Source organism: Cervus elaphus, chromosome 15, assembly GCF_910594005.1.
Source record: "Cervus elaphus chromosome 15, mCerEla1.1, whole genome shotgun sequence".
In the NCBI taxonomy this organism is placed as follows: domain Eukaryota; kingdom Metazoa; phylum Chordata; class Mammalia; order Artiodactyla; family Cervidae; genus Cervus; species Cervus elaphus.
Genome location: NC_057829.1, coordinates 79,433,763 through 79,456,227, shown reverse-complemented (window position 1 = coordinate 79,456,227; position 22,465 = coordinate 79,433,763). Strand labels below are relative to the sequence as shown.

The 22,465-nt window shown below is 43.9% G+C and overlaps 1 long non-coding RNA gene across 2 annotated transcripts in view; it reads left to right on the top strand.

Moving 5' to 3' along the window:
* LOC122708773 overlaps positions 1-22,465 on the top strand; it is a 29,239-nt gene that overhangs the window by 3,203 nt on the left and 3,571 nt on the right. For both annotated transcript variants that reach the window (XR_006345309.1, XR_006345308.1), the window contains exons 2-3: positions 10,950-11,009; positions 11,191-11,278. This is a non-coding gene — a long non-coding RNA (uncharacterized LOC122708773). The remainder of the gene's footprint in view (positions 1-10,949; positions 11,010-11,190; positions 11,279-22,465) is intronic.

The window sequence follows — 22,465 nt, the reverse complement described above, 5'->3', positions numbered from 1 at the left end:
TATTAGATCAAATGTTGTAGGAGAATTGAAGACAAAAGATCCTTTTAGGAATTCAGTTCTTCCCTTATGGATCATTCCATCTTCTCACATAAAAACTACAGGCAGGCTTAATAAGTAAGTAAATCTACCTCCTTATTTGCTTCCCTCATTCACTCAATCAGCTGATATTTATTTAATGCTTACCATGTGTCAGGCACTGTTCTAGGCCCTGGGGGAAACACAGTGAATAAAATGGGTAACATTTCTTCTCTTCGTGCCACTTAAGTTCTCTTGGCACTTCAGTAGCACTTACATCCTAGTGAACCATTGGGACACTGAACTGAAATAATAATAGATGTGAAGGCATTTTGAAAAGTTGGTATGCTGGGGGTTTAATAGCCTATTGGTGTTGACAGATCCAGAGTAAATACAATTATTATTCATTAATATTCCAATTTTCTTCTTTTCCATAGATATTAGAAATATTAGGGTTATAGCTGTAAAATACATTTATGCATATACATATGTTATAGACTTAACCCATGTCTTGTGTCAGTACCTTGGTGACTGTATTTCCATTTCATCTTGAGACTAAATGTCCAAGGGCACTTGCAGAGCATCAGAACTTGAAAAAGATTGAGCACGGCTCACCCTAAAGATGTAAACTGGGGAATACATGAGGGGAGGGAAATGAAGGGAAGGAAAAGCTCAGGTGATATAGAATGTTCTGGAACATATCCAGCAAGAGAGGGTAGAACTATACTCTCCTCTTTTAGAGAATGGGGCGACTGCCCCATTGTTAGATTTTCCTCATTGGAAAGGATGGACAGTGTGGGACAAGGACCATTTGTCTGGGATTTAGAAAACTCAGATTGGAGTCCCAGCAATCTCCATGATCTTCTGGGACCTCATGAATGAAATGAGAGGGTTGAACTAAATCAGTGTTTCCTAACCTTTTTCATTATGAAGACTCCTTTTAAAAAACAACAAAAAATTGAGACAGCCCCCTCCCCCTCCCCCTCCACAACCCATGTAACAGTGGCTGTGATTGTCATAGTGTCTATGAATTCAGTGGTCCCTCTAGAGGCATTTGTATTTCATTCATGGAAATTTTGTACATATGACAAAAATACATTTACAGGCAAGCCATTCTTCAGTGTTGCGGGGGTGGTGTTTGGTGTGCGTTTGGAATCACAGGCCACTTGCCCACGTCCATGGGTTTCTTATGGACCTTGATTGAGAAGCACTGAATTGGCTCTCTTCATCTCAGCTCTGTACTACTTGTGTAGCTCTGAGTCAAGATAAAATACCAGGACTTGTTAGTCTGTTCCTATCTGCTAATTGAAGATCCTTTGTAGAGGAAATTAACCATTTTTCAGTCTGCATTTCAAAAAGATTTTCTAAGCTATGTCAGACATCTCTTAAATGAATGGGGATGAATAAAGATGTATTTGTTCATTTTTCCTTAGTCCTTTCCAACACCTTTATATAGATTAGAACCTGTTTGCCATGACTTTAATCTTCAAAAGTGATTATTTAGATGTTATTTCAGGGTTGCTATCAAGTGCTTGTTAATTCTTCTTTCCTGCCGTTCCCATCTGTGTGGAATATCATTTTTCATAGGGAACTAATGAACATGATTGCAGGTGCCTTTAATCATAGAATCATAGGAGCTGGAGACAGAATAGATGGAGATGTTGCATTTTCCTCATCTAGAAAATGGGAGTAATAATGTAACCCTTCCTCACCCAGTTGTCATAAATGAGAAATATGATTGCCAAGCTAATTGCAATATAAATAGCTGTAAATGAAATGCTAAGTAATAAAAGTAGGAATGATTTGACTAATAAAAAATGTTTTTCCTAACTCAATTTTTTCATTACTGATGCCTCCTGGCAATAGTCATTTCTAGTGTAATAGTACTAACAACAACAAAACCCACAGAAACCAACAGCAACTATCATTGATGGATCACTTTTATATGCCTGGGTCTTTCCTTGTATCATCCCATTGAATCTGCAGAACAGTCACAAAAGGTAAGTTATTGGCCCAAGGTTACACAGTTAATAAAGAGTATACAGTGAATAAAGAGTAGAGATGGAATTTGAACCAAGGTCTGGCTGATACCAGTGCCACACATTTCTTACTGTGCTCTACTGCCTCTCAAATCTAGAACTTTCTGGCAGATTCTGATGCCTCATGTCATCTTTTGCAAGACTCTTAGCCATCCTCTCTAGAGAAGCCAGTTGGGTTCCTCTCACTGAGCTTAGAGAAAGGAGCCTTGGTAAAGGTGGTAATCTCTTGATCACTGGTTCTCAGTCAGGGCTATCCACTAGAATTACCGAGGGATTCTACTAGATTCTACTAGAATTTTAGCACCATTAGAATTAAGTATCACAAGAAGGATTGCCTATTTTATTCACTGCTATAGTATTGAAAAATACTGATGCCTGGGTCCTTAAAATGGAATCTCCAGTGATGCGACCCAAGGATGGGTATTTTTTTTTTTAATGTGATATTAATGTGCAGCCAAGGTTGAGAACCATTGCTCTAAAAGATTTCTTCATGGATTGTGTCATGAAGAGAATGACTACAGCTTAACCCAGGAATAGGTTGATAGTGGATGCTGTCAAGATGATCTGGAAGTATTGGGTCTTGAATCAGACCCCATGGATTCAAGTCCTGGTTCTTCCAGTTCCCAGCTGTGTGACCTTGTACAAGTTACTTAACCTCTCTGAGCCCATTTTTCCCCCCATTGACAAGTATTGTCATTTCTTCAGAATTGCTATGATTTAAATTTAAAAATCATGTGACCATCTTCCTGCTGTGCCCCAATCATAGTAAATGATGTCATTATTACCAAAGAAACTAAGGAAAAGGAAAATGTAGCATTTTTTGCAGTTTGGTGCTATTGTCTGAAAACCTACATTTAGCTTTGTACAGGAATTCAGATGGAATTGAATTAAATGATAAGGGGACCCCCCCCCCCCGCCTTAGAACAATATTAGTGGCCTTTAAACCTTAACCATTTTCACAAAATTATAAAGTTGATGTGTTATTTCTCTCTTGCTTCCCAAGTGTAGCAGGAAGCTGGAGTCATAGTCATAAAGTGAGTGTTCAAAACTGGCATCCTGTCAAAGGCTGTTCTCGATTCAGCCTTCTGGTCATTTGTTCAAAGGGCTTTGACACAAGACCAAAAGATCCTGTTGGAGATGCTGCTGCCGGCAGTTTAATTGGTATTTTTCTGGGTGTAGACACACGATTTCTGTACAGGCAGAATGAAACTGGAAACAGGGCAATTAATCCAGAGAGTTCAGACTGTAAGGAGAAAAGGAAAAAATCAGGCAAAAGAAATTCTTTTAAGCAAGCTATTTTGCCATTTTTAAATAGATACTTTTTAACTTTATAGAAATAGATACAACTTAAAGAGTATTTTTGTGACATAATTACGGGGCTCATAAAGCAAAATGAATGCATATAAAATATTCAACAAAGGCCAGGTTTTCTTAATATGAAAGGGGCAAAATAAATATAGTAATTGCATTTATTATGAACAAAGAAAAAGTTAAATGTATTTTCCACATAGAGGGCAGCAAAGAAGAGAGGAATCCTGGTTAAGAGGACCAGCTAGATGTTTTATCAAATTATAGCTAAAAATGCTTTCTCTTATTACTGGCACAAATATTGATTGGGTTTGTCTCTTGGCTCCTCAGAGTTGTAAGCCTGCCTGTTTTGTTGTTGCACTTGAGTGAGAGCTAATATTAATAAATTGTTTGACTTTTGTAATTAAACATAAGAGCCCAACTGAAGGGAATTTTTGCTTCCTAGAAAATGTACTTTAATCTGCTTCAAAGGAATTACTTCATAGTAGCAAAATCAAAAGACTGTCTGTTCCTTTGTAATTGATGATTTCTACAGGCCTGGTCATGAATCTTATGGTAATGTTAAACCTTCAAAAAATTATTTGGGAGATTTGAAAAATTCACTTATCAAAAATTTAGGATTTGACTCTTTATATTTATTATTCGCAAAATGTAGGATCGTTTGTTGTTCATGTTGTTTTCTCTTTTTATTCCTTGATTTGCCTTTTTTCTCATATTTGAGAAGTTTGAGAAGTTCTTTGAATATTAAAAAAAAAAAATACTGGCACAGATGCGATGAGAATTATTTCTTGAAGAATTGTGACTTGAGGGAGTAAATTCCCATGAATTTTTAGTGAACAAAATAGGCAAATTCCTCAATGTTGGTATAAGTACATCTCTTTCACATATGACAATCATATGTAAATTTTTATCATTGGTCTCCAAAGTTATTTAAGGAGACACTTGCAAATGACTCTCTAATGCAGATCTAATGTGTTAAATTCCTGTACAGTTTTTTTTTAAAATATGTAATTGTGTTGTCTATTAGCAAAGGATAATGGATCCTATTTTTAATTAAGTAATACAATTATTGCATTTTGTGATTGTGCATTCAGTACCTTAGGAGGATATTATAGAAAGGAAAGTAGTAATCATCAGAATCAGTTTTTCAGAAAAGCAAATACTGTTTCCATTAATACTTGAAGGAGAGACGTAGTATGGTGAAAAATTAAAATATTATTTCTAAAATGGAAGGAATTTTAATACATCATTAGTGATGCCTATCTTTGTCTTGGGCTATAGTCAGCATAAGTCTATTTTAAATGCTATACAATCGGGGAAAGAAGGAAAAGAAACATGCAAGAAAATCTAACAGTAATTCTCAGAAATAAAGAGCTGAGGTGTATTAGGGTGATTTTGTATGATGGTATTTGCATTTGAAATAAGTAATTGAGGCAAAAGTAAGGTTTGGAATAGAAGTATCGGGGTGCCCACTGGTGTCCATTTCTTTTTGTGTGCAGAGATGCGGCCAAAAGCAGGATCGGGAGTAATCCGGGGTCCACCCTCTCCTCGGCTCCCAGAAGGAGCTGCACTTGTTCAAAGGCTTCTGTTAGACTGTTGTAAGAATGTGAGTTGATTTATGACCAAGAGAGTGACTTAATATGTCCCTGAACTTGTCTAAGGAACCGTCTCTCCCAAAGTTCATGGCCGTATATTTGTATGACTTTTATGGGAATTTGAAAATGAAGAAGATTGTGAAATGAACTCACGAGGCAGGGAATTTCACAGAGAAGAGCCATCTCAGTTAACTGTAGGTGTCTGCACCTTCTAAGGAATTTTTCTACCTCTAAAATTTTAAAATTAGAGTCCCTGTTTGAGAGAACTAGTACCAGATTTCCTTTTTTTGGGTGTAAAATTATTCCATGTCAGCACTTACTGGAATTTTTATTCACTTGTGGATTTGACCTGAACTTTGGTTGCCTAATCATCACTGCTTTCTTTTCTTTATAGCCAAGCCGATAGGATATAAGGGAAAAATAGAATTTCTGTGCTGGTTTTGAGCATACAAAATCAAAGGCTGTCTTTTGTAGGGTAAGAATCAAAGAGTATGTTTTATAGCATAAGAACAAAAATAAAGCTTTTAATGTATGATATTTGAAATAGGTAAAGTATTTATCAGTTTATAAGCTTAGAATAAATATTGTCCTATGTATCATGTATTACTTTACTGAAAATAGAGTCATTTTGAATTCTTAACTAAGACTATCGATAGAAAAATATAAACATACAGATATCCAATTAATATTTTTTCAGTATATATCTCATAAGCCTAATGTTAGAAAATTAGTTTTCTTTTTTTGGGATAATTACAAACCTAAAAAAGCAAAGATGCAATCAAAATGAAGGATTCAAAAGTGTAAGCTCTCTTTTCATTTATATTTGCAATAGACTTTTTGTCTCCAAGTATTATTTGTCCTATGAGAACGAAAGGAATCACCATGTGTGTTTTTTCTCTTAACTAGAAGGATAACCACTTTACCTTCCCCTGTGTCCGTTGCCTGGGTTTGCTTGTGACTCACCAGGGGATGCCTCGAACTTTTCACACTCTTTTCCCAGCCTTGATGCTAAGATAAAAACACACTCACTACCCTACTTGACATAAAACCAGACCCTGGCTAGTGGACCAGAGACCATCACACACACACACTCATGCTTGTACCCTCTGGGGTAAAGGCTCAGCTGCCACCTCTGAGTCAGCCTATATGATTTTTATGTTTATGAGCAACTCACCTTGCTCTCCAAATTTAGACTTTAGGACTGTACAGCTCACCCCATCCTATCTCATCCATTTTTGACAAAATGCATAGATAAAATTTTAGTTTTTTTTTTTTAATGAACTAGTCCCGTGGGTCCATCATGCTTGTGTTGATGACTAATGTGTGTATTTCCAGTAGATATTTTGTAATAAGCTATAACTCTGAAAGAATATGATGGGAGGAAAGGGGCCATGATCCTGTATCAAACAAACTGGAGAAAACCAGTATGGGAACATTTAGTGCTTTCTGACTTTTGAAAGGAAGGAAACTTTGCAGCAAGGAAATTGTAAGGCACAAGAAAAGTAGGCTTGAGTTTTTCATGGGGGAGGGGAGTGAAGTCCCTGCTTGTATAGCTTCTGTGATGTCTGACTTGGTCATGAAAAACTGCAGCTGAAGTGTCTGTCTGGATGATCCCATACATTGGAGCAAGGGATAAAAGAGTAAAATCTTTTTCTTTCCTTAGCTGGTGGTTCTATATTAATTCAGGAACTATAAAGCAAGTTTCAAATTGACATCCTTTTCTAACTGGAAAGCAAGCATACCTTATATAGAGAATACAAACATTTCAACAGATACTGTTACCCACCTGTTTGGTGTAAACTTTTTATTCAAGCACAAAGGGTCTTAACATTTCTGTGCGTTAACTTTTAGTGGATGTAATCCGTGAACACTGAGTAAATAAAGGACTCAGGCTGAGAAGCCTGTGGCTTTCATTGCGAAAGTAAATTTACAGAATCTGATTATGAAGCATGTTAGGTCTTCCCTTTCAGAACAGTAAGCGTGCTCCTTTCATTGGATAGGTACGCATAGACATAGAGATGATGTAGCACTTTAAAATGCATTCTTTTTTTTTTTTTAAACACAAGTCTGGGAACTCCCTGGCAGTCCAGTGGTTCGGACTCTGCATCCTGACTGTAGAAGCCCAGGTTCTGTCCCTGGTTGGGGAACTAAGATCTCAGAAGCCGCATGGCACGGCTAAAAACAAAAGAAACAACCCCTCCCCAAACCAAAAAGCAAAACAAACAAACAAACACATGCCAAACATCTCGACAAACTCTCTTTAGTATGAAGTTCAAACACATGTATCCCAAGGTTAAGTTCTACCTTGTAAAGTCGGGTGGTTTAACATGTGCTATGAAGATCTACGTGAGGAATAGGACGTGCAGCCCCGTTTTCTTGTCTCTGAACTTGGGAAATCTATGCAGACCTCTTGCAGCGAAGATGCAAAAGTGAAACCAGTCCTGGCTTCGGGCAGATTTGATATTCATTCCCTGATGATGCGCTGGTTTGGCTTGTTTTCTTCCTTTTCAAATATTCTTTCTCTTCCCCGCTCCAGAAACATGGTGAACCAGTGTTAACAGTGTCCATACAGGCTCCCACTCCAGGAGTTCACCTAGAGGATACCGGGGCAGGGGCATCAGCCGCAGGCCAGCCACCCTCCCACTGCCCCCACCACGAACGCCACCCTCCCAGCACTATTCTGCTCCTGCTATGCTTTACAAGGGTGTCTGGGGTCTGGCCTTGATGCTTCAGGTGCTCCTGGTCTTGGCCTCACGCGCTTACTTAAAACTCAACCCACTTTTCCTCTTGTCTTGACTGCCTGTCTAATAGGCAGAGCAGCTAGAAATAACTGTGATTGTGTTTAGTGTTCATCTCACTATTTGCCATGATAGGAATCATTCTTACAGATAAGTAAATCACAGAGCCCGGCAGAACTTCCACCCCCTCATTTTACAGACCCCCTCCCCCCAAAAAGAAAAAGACCTTCCCTTATAATAAGCACATAGGAAAAATAAATTCCTGTTGCTGGTGAAAGATTCTGAACGTAATTCTTCTTATGCAGGAATCAGTTTATTTAATGGGTTTAAATGTAAAGAGTTTTAAATTTTTCTTCATCATATGCATAGATAAAGGGAAAACACCTTTTATTATATATATAGTGTATTTTGGTGTAATATGTGTAATTGCCCTGGTATCATGTATATTCTGACAATATTAAAAGATTTAAAAGTCTAAAATTCCAAGAAAAAAACTGTTGTACTTGTTTATAGTTATGAAGCTTGTACCACGACCTTTTAGAGGGTTTAGATGTAAAAAGTTCTATGACTTTCTTCAGATTTATACTTTTAAAATTACCTTTTTATAGCCGAGTTCCCTATACTTTTTCAAGTAAGCAGGCAGATGTTTTTGCCTTTTTTTTTTTAAGTACAATAACAAGCATGTTTTCTGCCCGTCATCAGCTACAGAAAATATTCATGGCTCATCCAGTTGGAAGGTGATTCACCTGAAGCTTGGTTCCCAAATTAGTAACTCGGCAGCATCTCATTTAGCAAGTGGTGCTTCCCACCAACTGGGGGGGGGGGTGGCTGGGAGCAAATAACCCTCTCTCTCTCTTATTCAGATATAAACTTAAGCTTTCGCTTGTCAGAGGAAAATGAAACCATCACTAATCACTGTTTATTTCGCTGGCAGCTTCATGCCTACGACAAAGTAATTTTTCCCCAGGTGAATTACTCCCTCACATTGGTGCGGCAATGACTAATAAAGTTATTTATGAAAACTCCTTAAGTGTGTGGTCCCCGTTCCCACATGTGTCACTGCTGCCGCCAAGTGACAGTTCTGGAAAAAAATCAGCAAATCTTAAGCAATTAGAGAATCGATTCCTCTTTGCAAACGAAGGCCCCTGCTACCCCTACACACAGAGATTGTCTTCTGAGGTGACAGGAACTGAGGAAGAATGCTCTCCTCAATCAGCTTGACCCACGTGGGCATCACACCCCCCGGTGCCCCCCCCCCCCCCCCCCCACCTCCCAGCGCCGAAATTCAGGGTTTCTGAAAAAAGAAAGCCAGGGGTGAATCAGAAAAACAGTTTCTTGGGCTTGAACGAATACATCCAATATTCAGGTTGAGGCTGATTTTAGCTCAGTTTGGGTCGTGTCCCACAGTCTCAGGCAAAATCATGCTTCGCTACAGGCAAGGGAAATTGTCCTACAAATCCATCTAGCGCACCCAAAACTTGTAACTTTCGCAACAGGCCAGCGCGGCGGGTGGGGTGGGGGGTTGGCAGGGTGGGGGGGGGGGTGGTGGCGGGAACCTATGCAAAGATTGTTCTCTTGAGCAACCCCATTCTTGAACTGGGCTAAGAGCTTTTCAATTGCCGTGACATTTTCAGCCAGGGAAGTAGCAGTCGTTGCAGAGCCATGTTTTACGGGCAATTACTTTATATGATCAATGGAGCAATTCCCCTTCCAGAAAGGAACCAAAGCGATCAAGTTAAATCATTAAAGAGAGAAAGAGAGAGCGGGGAGAAAAGGACTCGTCTCATTAGCAGGTGCGGGGCTGCGGGCTCCGCAGCGGCGGCGCACAATGTCGCTGGCCCTTTAAGACAATGGCCGTGCTTCCCCCCACCCCCACCCCCCGCGCCCCCTCCCCGGTCGCTGTTGACAGGTCTAAACCTCCCTAGCAGCCCATTGTGGCCGCAGTAGGAGGCACCTGCAGAAAATGTGCCAAAACCAGGCAGGGAGCGAGAGCTTTTCAATAAGCTCCGCAGCTGGAGGGACGAAGCAACACCAAACAAGCCGGCGCGGAGCAGGCACGTGATGGGGAAAGGGGTCACCGCCAGCCACCTCCTATTGGCTTCCTGCGCACCCGTCGGTTCAATTTGCTGACATCCACTAGCCGGCTTTTCTCTATTTGCTTAATATGCTGAGGTATTTAGCTTAAAAGCACTAAATGCTCCATCACGACGAGCTTCTCTCTCCCTTTCCCATTTACTGTTATTAAGGACATTTCCCCCCATATTTTCTCTCGCTTTCCGCCACAAAACTAAGATTGTTTTCTTTCGCTCCTCTCTCATGACTACTTACAGGCATTCTCCACCACACGCTCCTGCTGCCCGCTTGATTTTACTCGTCTTTAATTCAGTGACAAGTAAAGCTCTCCACACTGAAGGTCTCTGCTGCTTTCCTAAAGCGCACGCATCCTGGCTGCCCTAAGCACAGGTCTGGACAGGGCAATTGCGTTTTAACTTAGCAGACGGTTTTTGTGCATCTTCTGAGTACCTTCCCAGAGGGCTTCGCCGTCAAGAATCTGCCTTCAGTGCAGGAGGTGAAATGTGGGTTCGATCCCCCGGTCAGGAAGATCCCCTGGAGGAGGAAATGCAATCCACTCCAGTATTCTTGCCTGCCATGTCCCATGGACAGAGGAGCCTGGCAGGCCCCAGTCCACGGGGATGACAAAAGAGTTGGACTCGACTTGATGAAGTAAACAGCAAACAAGTGTGAACCTACCACTGTCCTTGGGGCCCTCGGAAACCCAGACATGAACAAGACTGTGCTCCCCTTCTTGTACTGTTTAAGGATCCAGCAGAGAGAGGAAGTGGCTAATATAGCCGCATTTGTTTTGCACCCATGCATTTTTCTGTGTAGTACTGGGTTGGCCCAAAAGTTGGTTGGGATTTTTCCATAACGTCTTAAGGAAAAAATCAACAACTTTGGGGCTAACTGGATACTTGCAGCCCTTTTGAAAATAGGCAGGAGTGGAAGTGGGGTAGGGAGGGACCTGGGAGGAGCTGGTGGTGCTGTGGCTTTGTGGAGGCTGCCTTGGGAGTCTAGAGGACAGACTGGCAATTTCAAATCTCCAAGATAAATGATAGATGAGAACCTCGATTTTGGCAGCTCCTAAGCGTTCGAACTCCTTACTTTCACCCACCACTTTCCAGTTCTCATGCTATTTCCATGTTGTTTTTTTTGCCCCTCACTTGAAGTAGTAAGGCCTTATCTCTATCTTACAGATGAAAACATCTGAGATTCAGGGCAAAGCACCTTGCCCAGGGCCCCACAAGGAATAGGTGGTAAGTCAAAGGCCCACAGCAACTGCCCCCCTACCCCTTCCCCGCGCCCCCAAACTGTGGCTTCCCTTCTATCCTGGGCTGCCTCTCAGCCTGCCTGCCCCCCTGAGCGCACAGTTTGAGAGCAGCCTAGAGGCACCCGAAGTGATGTGTTCACAGTGTAACTCTCTTCCCCCTCCTACAGATGGAGAGTGTTGGTGTGTACAGATTCTGTGGGTGTACAGCAAAGAACAAAATGAAGTGTGATTCCAGGTGGGAGATGACTGCTTCAGGTAGGAAATGAGCTGATGTGTGTAAGTATCAAACGCGTCTGAAGTGGTCACCCCCAGGACGCCATTCCTTTAGAGAGGGACGAGGTACTCGTACATCTGTGCACACATCGTCCTAAGGTATTTGCTAAATCGTGGCTTGCTCAGAGTGGCTTGTTCAGAATTCCAACATGTGGTGAGAGGTGTGAGAGAAAGAGGATCTCAGGCACCCGGCTCATGAAGTCATTTCCCACCTACCCGAAGCCCAGGGTGGTCAGGGTCCATGCTCACAAGCATGGCTTGTGGAGCAGAACTTGGCATCCGTGTGGCCTGCCTGGTGTATGCCGGCCCCCTGCTCTCCAGGCACCAGGCTAAGGCAGGAAGAGATGGTCTGTCCTCTCATCCAAGCTTGTTTATGCTTTAACACGTCTCTCCTCTCAGAGGACTGGTCCTCTTCTTCCTTCTTCCCCAGTGCACCCCCCCCCGCCCCCACCCCACCCACCCCACCCAATTCTGGAGAAAACAAGCGGACTATTCATGTAACAAGAGAAAGAGTGAGCAGGGAAGGGGGGAGAGATGCCACCGACAAACTCCATTGAAAGCTGCTGGCTGTTCATTTACATTCACACTTTTAAAAAATGTTAACTAATGATGTTAAATGGTTTGCCAAAGGTCCTGGCAGGTCAGTTGTAGAAGTGTCATTTCTGCCTAATTAGGGCTCTTGTGGCTGCCCGGGGCCTCCCAGTGCAACTGGTGACAAGCCGAGAGCTGACAGCTTCAATTGATGCCAATAGGAAGGTTGGGCCGGTCATGTTTTCCAACTCAGCCAGGTGTTTGCTGAATGGGGGAGGGGGCCTGGCGAGATCTGAGCGCTTCTATGATCCTTTTTCTTTCAGGGCTCCCTCCCAAGTCCTTCCCCTTTGCCTGTCTTGTCTTGTGTCAAGGTCAAGAATGGGCTTTGCTAAATCAGCAGTTTGGGTTATCTCTGGGAGGTCATTAGCAATCCCCAGCCCAGACATTTCAAGTGGTCTCAGACCCCAGATGCTAGATTTTTTTTCTCCCTAAAAAATCGGAGGGTAGGGAAAGAAAAGTTTTAGGTGAAAAACAATAGTTGGAGAAAACAAAGTGAAAAAGACCCAGAAAGCTCTGCATAGCCATCAAAGCATTAAGCTTCTGAAGACATTCGTAATAATAAAATTCCTCGAGGAGAAAACAGCTAAAGCATCAGTGCTTTAATCAATGCCTTTAATCTTTCACTGAAGAAAAGACAACAGTGAAAAATCCTAACATGTTCCACTGGATATAGAGAACCTGGCACATAGTAGGAGCTGAATAAATAATTTATTGTTTGATTTTTCAGGTGAAAAATCACTGAGAAGCAAAGAGTGATTGATAGAGATACTGCTATTTCTCATGCTTACTTTCATTGTTTCTACAGTGCTCTTTGAATTTCTCAGTTGACCGTGAAATACATGCTAAGTTGATATACCACATGATGGGGTGATAATGATTATCTTATTTTTTGTTTTTTCTTTTTTTTTTTTTAACAACTTAAATCAAGCAAAATACCACTGGTGCTGGAGCCCTGGGCTACAGCAACTATGACACAAAAAAGCAGTCCAGTAACAGTAATAGGACATCAGTGTCTAGAGTTTGGAGTTGACACCCTGGCCGATTTGTGCCTGAATTCAACCTACTAGCACTTGAGAGTGTGTGTGTGCGCGTACACACACACACACACACACACACACACACACACACACACACACACACACACACACACACACACACACACACACACACACACACACACACACACACACACACACACACACACACACACACACACACACACACACACACACACACACACACACACACTAACTGAGCCTATTAGCAGACCTGGTAGACGATGGGGTTTTGGGAGCAGCGCTGTGTTAAAGGGAGAAACGTGAACTGAAAAAAGCCATGCTTATGAAAATCAAAGCCCAGACCCCAGGATTGCAGTTCTAAGAAGGAGATGGGAGATTCAGGTGATGGGTGTCTGAAACTTTAATTTCACAGCTTCCTTTCTTCACACAATGATGCCTTTCCCACCTGCTGCCCCTGTTTTCTCTGATGTGGGACAGTGAAAAGTAGGGCCAGAGAAAACAGACTGTCTATTGGTTTCATCAAGGAGTGTTGTGAAAATAAAGCAGACAGTGTACCGAGCACACCGTGGGTGATATCTGGCATATATCAGGTGCCGGATGGCACTGAGCTCCCTTCCCGCTGTCCCAGGTTCTTTTTGGTTGGAGACCATATGTGGTGTCAAGTTATTTTCTCAATACCCAGGACATATTTGAACAAAGAGAATTAATAGACTTGACTAATAGGCTGACCTCATGAATGGTGAATGAGCAGATGAATCTAGACGTTTTCAACCAGTTTAGTTGCACGTCTCACACTTCGCCTCCAGGGACCACCTTTGTCACTGAAAAAAGGAAAAGTGAAAGTGTTAGTCGCTCAGTCATGTCTGACTCTCTGCAGCCTCCATGGACTGTAGCCTGCCAGGCTCCTCTGTTCATGGAATTCTCCAGGCAAGAATACTGGAGGGGGTTGCCATGCCGTCCTCCAGGGGATCTTCCCGACCTAGGGATCAAAGCCGGGTGTCCTGCATTGCAGGTGAATTCTCTTCCATCTGAGCCATCAGGGAAGCCCCCTTTGTCACTAAATTCCCTTAAGAACCCACTTTGCATCTTGTCTGTCCATTTTGTGCCACAGCACATGCTCTTTTTCCTCTTCTTCAGCAGCTTCCTGTGTTTGCTTGCACCGCTTCTGTCCTGGGGTGTGGTTCTGCTTCTGGCCCCAGTACTGACCCTTGTCACTGCTTTGCCTCCCGCATCTGCGTCTGTCTCAAGTCCTGATCTGCAAGACCGCTGCAGCTGGGTGTGTACTCTGAGGGCAAATGATTGCTCTCTGGCTTTTACCAATGCTCAGGAGGTGGCCACTTAAGACTGGCCTTGTGGTTAGGAAGATGAGCATTTAAAAATCATTCTGTTGGATATTAATGGTAAAGAAAACCTTCTGAGGCAACTAAACCAGCATGGAACAATAAGCCAATTAGTTACTAAAACTGAAACAGAAAACACTTTTGAGAACTTGCCAATAGAGGAAAGAATGTGTGAATTACAAGAAGTCCTCTGGCATACAGTCCCCCCCGACTGTATGCATGATAGCTGATCATTACAGTGGTGACCCTGGAAAACTGGAATTATGTTCAGCTGTATCTGGGGCTTCCCAGGTGGCACTAGTGGTAAAGAACCCACCTGCCAATGCAGGAGACATAAGAGATGCAAGTTCAGTCCCTGGGTCAGGAAGATCCCCTGGAAAAGGAAATGGCAACACACTCCAGTATTCTTGCCCATGAACAGAGGAGCCTGGTGCACTACACTCCAAGGGGTTGCAGAAAGTCAGACATAACTGAAGCAACTTAGCATGCACAGATATTACCTAAGCCTTTCTGAAAGGCAAATCTGATTTTGTTTTTCCATTGTTTTCTTTGACCTTAAACCCTTACTCTGGTTGTCCTGATGTACTGGCAGTTCTATCGATATTTCAGGATGTTTCATGCCTCAGGGCCTTTGAACAGATTCTTCTTTATCCTTAGAATGCCTTTCTCCCTCTTGTTTGCCTGTCAAACCACCTACTCCTTGTGCCAGCTCCTCCACCAAGCTTCTCCTGACACCCCCATGTTAGATTGACCTTTCTCTCTTTTGTATCCCCCTGCAGAGTCTCACATTCATCTCAGTAATCATAGTATAATCATGGTACAAGTTCCCTTTTATTGAGGGCCTTCTGTTTGCCAGCTACGTGTAAGTGCTTTTGCTGTTGTCGGTGGGTGCTCACTACTGATGGGGACACTCAAGGTGCATGTTTGAGGTCACACGCCTTGAAAGAGGACTGGAGCAGTTCCGCCAGTGTGACTGGAGCACACGCATTACCCACCCTTGACCTAGAACCACCCATCTACGCTGCCTCCCATTATAAGTAGCCACCATGCTGATAAGCCTGGGTGTGTGGTTTCAGTTTTCTCCTCTCTGGATGGTGAGGCCCTGGAGGGTGGCGACACTCTTATTAAGTCACCTGATGTTGTGGCGCTTAGCATAGGGCCAGCACGTGGCAGGGACGTGAATTGTCTCTTGTGGTCTACCCAGGGCTTAACGAGAGCCTCGGTGCTTTTTTAGGGAAAGAGTTCTAGGCTGAAGGTGTTGTAAGGTCAAGGAGGTTGGGGCCCTGAAGGCCAGCTTTGCCCAGGATCAGCCACGCACTACAGTGTTCTTCATGTTTGTCTCCAGAGGACAAGGTATGAACAACTGTTCTGTATTTCATGTTCAGTAAGGCTTCCTGAGAGAGCCCTGTTTTTCACATGGAACTGCCAAGTCATTTGGGCTTCTGCAGTGACTCAGCAATAGAGAATCTTCCTGCAATGAAGGAGACGCAGGGGTTGCGGGTTTGATCCCTGGATGGGGAAGATCCCCTGGAGGAGGGCATGGCAGCCCACTCCAGTATTCTTTCCTGGAAAATCCCATGGACAGAGGACCCTGGCGGGCCTCTGGGGTCCATGGGGTCACAAAGAGTTGGACATGACTGAGCGAATGAGCATGCGTGCACAAATTCATTTGGCCAAGAGTTTCTGCTTGTTTAAACTCTTCAGAAAGAACTCCCCACTGAAGCACTCCACAGTTAGAAATGGGCTTTCCTTTTACAAATATGTGCGTGCAAGTTCTCATGCCTGCTCTTCATTTGATTTCTTTTCACTTCTGTAATCTCTCCTGTCTTGAAAAGGGACTTTTTTAGACATACGTGTAATACAATAATAAGAATGATACACCCGAGAAAAAAGACTGAAAGGGAACCAGGGCCAAGTCAAGGGTATAAAGTGAGGTCACAGATGCATACCAATGAGGTCCTGTGGATTTTGAAAGATGAGCCACATACGTGTGTCTCAGCCTCTGCGCAGCAGCTGGAGGGGGAGGGGGTTGCAGCAGGTCCCAGCTTGGCTTCCACTGTTCCCCTGTGGGATGCAGAGATACCAGGAACATGAGTTGGGTTTTCCAGGAAACTGTTTGCATGAGGAACCGGTCGTCTCCCAGGCAGAGTGATGCTTCTCTCAGGGGAGAGGGTCATTGTGAGTCTGACATGATGTCACTCGGGCTTCCCTGATGGCTCAGATGGCAAAGCGTCTGCCTGCAATACAGGAGATCCTGGCCCGGGAAGACCCCCCTGGAGAAGGACATGGCAACCCACTCCAGTACTCTTGCTTGGAAAATTCCATGGATGGAGGAGCCTGGTGGGCTTCAGTCCATGGGGTTGCAAAGAGTCAGACACGACTGAGCGACTTCCCTTTCTTTTCTTTGATGTCACGCAGTCTGTCCCTCACCTGCCTATAGCCCTGCCTGTAGGCTTGCGCGAACAACGACAGAAGCCCCTCGCTGTCCCGTGTACCTCCCGTTCTGAGAGCAGGGGGGCGCCGGGCCAGCTCCTCGCGGTGATGACCCGGCGACGTGGCGGCGGCTCCAGTGACGCGGCGGCGGCAGAGGCGGTGAGCCCGGTGCTGGCAGTGTTGGTGGCACTTGCGTGGGGGCGGTGGCACCAGCACTGGCGGTGGCGGTGGCATCAGCAAGCGCGGCGCCTGTACCAGCAGGAGGCGGCACCACACCTCCCAAGTGCACGCAGCAGCATCGCCGCGGCCGCAGGGGCCGGTCAGCTTCAGCCAAGGGGCGGGGCGTGGCTGGCCGCGGCCCAGAGTGGCTCTGCCTCCCTTGGTGAGGGCCCTGCAGCGGCTCCATGGGAGACAGAAGCCTGGGAGACAGCGAGGAGGCCCATCCAAGGAGGTATTTGAGGCTCCCCTGGAGGAAGACTTAGGGGCTTCCCCAGGTGACTCCGATGATAAAGTGTCTGCCTGCAATGCGGGAGACCTGGGTTCGATTCCTGGTTTGGGAAGATCCCCTGGAGAAGGAAATGGCTACCCACTCCAGTACTCTTGCCTGGAAAACTCCATAGACGGAGAAGCCTGGTAGGCTATATAGTCCATGGGGTCACAAAGAATCAGACACAACTGAGCGACTTCAGTTCAGTTCAGTTGGAGGAAGACTCCTCCAGTGGCAGGTGGGAATTGGAGCCAAAGAAATGCTGCTAAATGACCCCATTTTTAGCCTTAGAATAGGGCGATCCAGATAGAGATGAGTGATGTTAAGATATAGAATATTTGTGAGATAAGAACAAAGCACTTGGTTAAGAAAATCTCAGTTCTTCCTCAGGTGGAAGCTGAGCCCTCATTCATTCATTCATCCAGTGACTCATTCAGCAGGCATCAGTGGAACCTTTGCTGGAGTCTGGACTCAGGTTCCAGGGGATCTGAATGGGCTTTGCCATGTGCTGTTCTGTGATCTTGAGAAGGTTACATGATTCTCTACACCCCAGTTTCTCCATCTGTGACATGAACTATGAATGATACTACATATTTGCCTCAGTGGGTTTGAAGAGAATCAGATGCACATGAAATTTTTAGCAGAGTGCCCGACACCCATTAAGCATCCAATAAGCATGAGCTATGTGAGAGGCTGTGAGATGTTCATCGTCCCTCATTAACTAAAGCAGTATTTGTCCATGTGAAATGCTGCATTACCACCATCTAGAAGGATGCACTGTTATCTGTGGCTGCTGCTTGATAGAGAGTTTATGGGTGATTGAACTGACAAATTACTTCTGTTATCTGCCTTTCCCTGGTAGCTTTTTTCCGTGGTAGCTTAGTGACTTCCCTGGTGGCTCAGATGGTAAAGTGTCTGCCTGCAGTGCGGGAGACCTGGGTTCAATCTAGGTTGGGAAGATCCCCAGGAGAAGGAAATGGCAACCCACTCCAGTACTCTTGCCTGGAAAATCCCATGGACAGAGAAGCCTAGTAGGCTACAGTCCATGGGGTTACAAAGAGTCGGACACAACTGGGCGACTTCACTTTCTTTCCGGTAGCTTAGCTGGTAAAGAATCTTCCTGCAAAGCAGGAGACCCTGGTTTGATTCCTGGAATGGAAAGATCCCCTGGAGGAGGGCATGGCAACCCACTCCAGTATTCTTGCCTGGAGAATCCTCATGGACAGAGAAGCCTGGTGGGCTGCAGTCCATAGGATCACAAAGAGTTGGACACGACTGAGTGACTAAGCATGCACATATCTGCCTTTCAGGACCTTTCTGGAGCACATGAACTATGTATGAGATTTCCAACAGCAGGGAAGGAGATCCCAGCTAACCATCTCTTTGGAGCGTTACTCTGTTCCCTGACGCCTCTCCCCCACGTGCTTGCCTAGTTCCCATGAAGGGAGGTGCAGAGGTGCTTAGGGCAACTTATCCAGTCTGCTGGCAACTCTGACTTTCAGAAGGTTCTCCCTCTCTCTCCACTCTCCCTTGACTGCAGCGTCTTCTGTTTTACCCCCAGTGTCTTCAGCTTCTCTTCCTGGAATGTGGTTTTACAGTCTTTTGTCATTCTGAGATCCAGTTTGTTGATATGCCCCCCACTTTAATAATGATATTATTGAGCTACGACTCACATACCACACAATTCACGCATTTAAAGTGTACAGTTCAATGATTTTTAGTGTATCATGGAATTGTACAGCCATCACCAGATCAATTTTAGACTCAACTCTCTCAACTCAGACTCTCAGACTGTCTGTTTGTAGTCTCTGATAGTTATATTTCTTGTTCGTTTGTTCATTTAATAAACACATATTAAGCATTAATCTATGCCAGGCACAGTGATAGATTCTGGGGAGATGAAGGTGATTGGAAGTCTAGATGCTCCCTTCATAGAGCTGGTAATTCAGTGAGTTCTTCAGATTGTAACCCTGTAGTTAAATAAACATGTGATGAGCAGGTGTGCACAGCAAAGATGATTGGGGGAGGAGAGTTGGGGGAATGTCCCTTGGAGGTGACAGTTAAGCTGAGACTTGTAAACGTGTAGGAGATATTGGGGGTGGGAAGGCAGTGAACAGTCCAGAAGGAGGAGCAGAGTCTGCTTGGAGACCACACCGAGCACCTAATTCCCTTTCCATGTTGAGCCCTTAAATATTTGACTGTAGCATCTTCTGTTTTATCCCCAGTGTCTTCAGCTTTTCTTCCTGGAATGTGATTTTTAAGCCTTTGTCATTCTGAGATCCAGTTTGTTGATATGCCCCCTGCTTTAATAGAAATTTTATTGAGCTACAATTCACATACCGTACAATTCTGTCATTTAAAGGGTACAGTTCAATGATTTTTAATGTGTCATGGAATTGTACAGCCATCACCAGATCAATTTTAAAACGTTTTTATTATCCCAAAAGGAATCTCCTTTTCCCATAGCAGTCATTCCTCCATTCCCCCTCCCCAAACCCCCACGATGGGAAACACTAACTGTTTTCTGATGCTAAGAGTTGCCTATTCTGGATACTTCATATAAATGCAATCATACAGAATGTGGCATCTTGTAGCTGTCGTTTTTTTTTTTTTTTCATTTAGTGCAGTGTTTTTAAGGTTCATCCACATTATAGCATATGCCAGTACTTGACTACATTTTGTTGCTCAGTAGTATTGCATTGTATGGAGAAGCCACAGTTTGCTTATTCATTAGTCAGTTGATGGACATTTGAGTTGTTTCCACTTATTGGTTGTTGTGAATAATGCTGACGTGAACATTTACATACATGTTTTTGTGGAGATGCATTTTTTACTTTCTTTGAGTATATACCTCAGAGTGGAATTTCTGGGTCATGGTAACTCTGTGTTTAACTTTTTGAGATACTGCCAGATTGTTTCCCAAAGCCACTGCACCATTTTATATCTCAATCAGCAGTGTATGAGGGTTCTTATTCCTCCACAACCTGGCCAACAGCCGTTAATCTGTCTTTTTGATTATAGTCTTTCTCCCGTGTGTAAAGTGATATTTCATTGTGTTTTGATTTGCTTTTCATGGATGCTTAATGATAGCATCTTCTCATTTGCTAATTGGTCATTTATAAAATTTCTTTGGAAAAACGCCTATTCTTATCCTCTGCCCATTTTAGCAGAGGGTTATCTTTTTATTATTTATTTGTAAGTGCTCTTTATATATTGTAGAAACAACTTCCTTACACCTGGCTCAGTAGTCTTGCATTCAATCCACTGGTCAGCCTCCCCTGAACTTATCAACTGAATTTATAAATCTTTGATCTGCTGCATTTTTGTACAGTCTAATAATCCCTTCAAAGAAGGGAACAGTTTTATCTGACAGAGCTTTCCCTCTAGGAGTCCACTGTGGGTCCTAGTGATCTTGGCTTTCTACATGTTCATAGACCATACGTCTCCTTTAACGGCTAATCCTGAATCTTTTCTCCCAAACTCACAAGCCAGTTATTCTTTTATTGTAAAAGAATTAACTTCAGATGAAGAAATAGAGAATCACAGAGAGTAAAGTCATACTTAAGTCTGGTAAGTGTGGAGGGAAGACTAGAACTCAAGGCATATGATAACTTATCCTGAGCCCCCTCCGCTTATGATGGAGAAAGTTCATGTGTGGATGGTGGTGGGAGCCAGTGTGAATGTGGACAGAAACTCAGGAGCTCCACATCCTTGGTAAACTTAGGTGGACAGCTTCCTGTACCCACAGTGAAATACTGCTGCTGTGTGCTAGACATAGTGATGCAGTTGCCTGAGCAAACACCAGTGGATGGGAAGAACATGAATAGGGATCTTTTAACCCACATCTGTGGTTTCTTGTTATTTTATTTAATTCAGGTTCCTCTTTGAGCTGAATTATCTGGATTTCACTAATTCGATAAGCCTTTACTCACATTTTTTTTTCCAGGCCCCAGAAAACTAGGGGCTTCCCTGGTGGCTCAGATGGTAAAGAATCTGCCTGCAATGCGGGAGACCCAGGTTTGATTCCTGGGTCAGGAAGATCCCCTGGAAAAGGGAATGGCCATGCAGTCCAGTATTCTTGCCTGGAGAATTCATGGACAGAGGAGACTGGCGGGCTATAGTCCATGGGGTTGCAAAGAGTCGGACATAACGAGGTGACTTACACACACACAGGTAGGCTCTGGAAATCCTGAGATATAACAGACACAGAAAAGGTGGACAGGTCAGTCCAGTGCCATCAAGTCCCACTGTGGGTACTATGGCAGGATGTGACTTGTCATCCTGTCCCCTGAGGTCCTATGTGGGCAAGATGGCAAGTGACACAGATGAACCAATGTGTAACTGCAAAGAAGCCAACAGATATTTATTTAGCATCTGTCCTAGACATGAAAATATAGCAGTGAATAAGACATGGAAATTCCTGTCCTTGTGGAGCTTACATTCTGGTGTGTGTGTGTGTCTGTCTGTTTGTGTGTTTACAAATCTTGACAAATACATCAGATGATAAATGGTACAGAGGGAAAATAAAGATGAATGGGGGGAGGGACTTCCCTGTTGGTCCAGTGGCTAAGACTTCATGCTCCCAATGCAGGGGGCCTGGATTGGGTCCCTGGTCAGAGAACTTGATCCCACATGCTGAAACTAAGAGTTTTCATGGCACCACTAAAAGACCCTGCCTGCCACAATGAAGACCAGAGATCCCGTGTGCCACAACTAAGACCTAGCTCAGCCAAATAAATAAATAAAAATTTTAAATAAATTAAAAAAAATTTAAAAAGCTGAATGGAAGATAGGGAATGATGGGGTTCAAGGTGAAAATAGGGAGTCCATGGAGGCCTCACAGAGAAGGGGACACTTGCAGCAACCTGAGGAGGGTGGGTGATCAAGCCATGTGGATATCTGAGGGAGGTGCATCCTGGGTGGATGGAACAGCTAGTGCAACGGTCCGGAGGTAGGTGTTGCCTTGAGTGTTAGAGGTCCAGCAGGGAGGTGAGGCCTCCTCATAGCTAGGAGGTGAGGCCAGGGAGGGCCTCGCAGGGCACGGTCTGGGATGCCAACTTGACCTCTGAGACAGGAAGTAAGGGTTTTGAGTGGTAGAATGGCATGATCTAACTTACGTTTTTAAAGGATCCCAATGGTTGTGCTGAGAAGAGACTTTGATGGGGAGTAGGCTAGGCAGTGAGACCAGTTAGGAAGCCGTCTCGAGGTATAGATGGGAGACGGTGCTGGTTTGGGTCAGTACAACAGGGTGGAGGTGGTGAGAAGTGGGAAATGTAGGATCTGGGGATTCTGGCAACCG